Source organism: Amphiura filiformis, chromosome 2 (assembly GCF_039555335.1).
Source record: "Amphiura filiformis chromosome 2, Afil_fr2py, whole genome shotgun sequence".
NCBI classification, from domain to species: domain Eukaryota; kingdom Metazoa; phylum Echinodermata; class Ophiuroidea; order Amphilepidida; family Amphiuridae; genus Amphiura; species Amphiura filiformis.
The window spans coordinates 95879104-95880153 of record NC_092629.1 but is presented as its reverse complement, the minus strand read 5'-3'; positions in this window follow the sequence as shown (position 1 = coordinate 95880153).

The following is a 1050-nucleotide window of genomic DNA, read 5'->3' as shown; positions in this document are numbered from 1 at the left end:
CCCTTTGTGATGGAATATTTCCCCTCACACCCCCCCTCCACATCCCCTCCCATTCACCCCTCCTCCTCTTATTATACTTACTCTAATACTTCCTGGGCTGACAGATTTGCGAGCGCTGAAATATTTGACTTTCAATGGTAGCCCTTTGTGATGGAATACTTCCCTCACACCCCCCTCCACATCCCCCTCCCATTCACCCCTCCTCCTCTTATTATACTTACTCTAATACTTCCTGGGCTGACAGATTAACGAGCGCTAAAATGTTTGACTTTCAACAGTAGCCCTTTGTGACGGAATACTTCCCTCACACCCCCCTCCACATCCCCTCCCATTCACCCTCCTCCTCTTATTATACTTACTCTAATACTTCCTGGGCTGACAGATTAACGGCGCTAAAATGTTTGACTTTCAACAGTAGCCCTTTGTGACGGAATACTTCCCTCACATCCCCCCCCTCCACATCCCCTCCCATTCACCCCTCCTCCTCTTATTATACTTACTCTAATACTTCCTGGGCTGACAGATTAACGAGCGCTAAAATATTTGACTTTCAACAGTAGCCCTTTGTGGCGGAATACTTCCCCTCACACCCCCCCTCCACATCCCCTCCCATTCACCCCTCCTCCTCTTATTATACTTACTCTAATACTCCCAGGGCTGACAGATTAACGAGCGCTACAATATTTGACTTTCAATGGTAGCCCTTTGTGATGGAATACTTCCCCTCACACCCCCCCCTCCACATCCCCTCCCATTCACCCCTCCTCCTCTTATTATACTTACTCTAATACTCCCAGGGCTGACAGATTAACAGCTAAAATATTTGACTTTCAATGGTAGCCCTTTGTGATGGAATACTTCCCCTCACACCCCCCCCCCTCCCATTCACCCCTCCTCTTATTATACTTACTCTAATACTTCCAGGGCTGACAGATTTGCGAGCGCTGAAATCTTTGACTTTCAACGGTAGCCCTTTCTGCTTGCAGCGGAATGCTGTTCTACATTTTGGTTTCCCCCTCTTTGTCTTATTATACTTCCTGGGCTGACAGA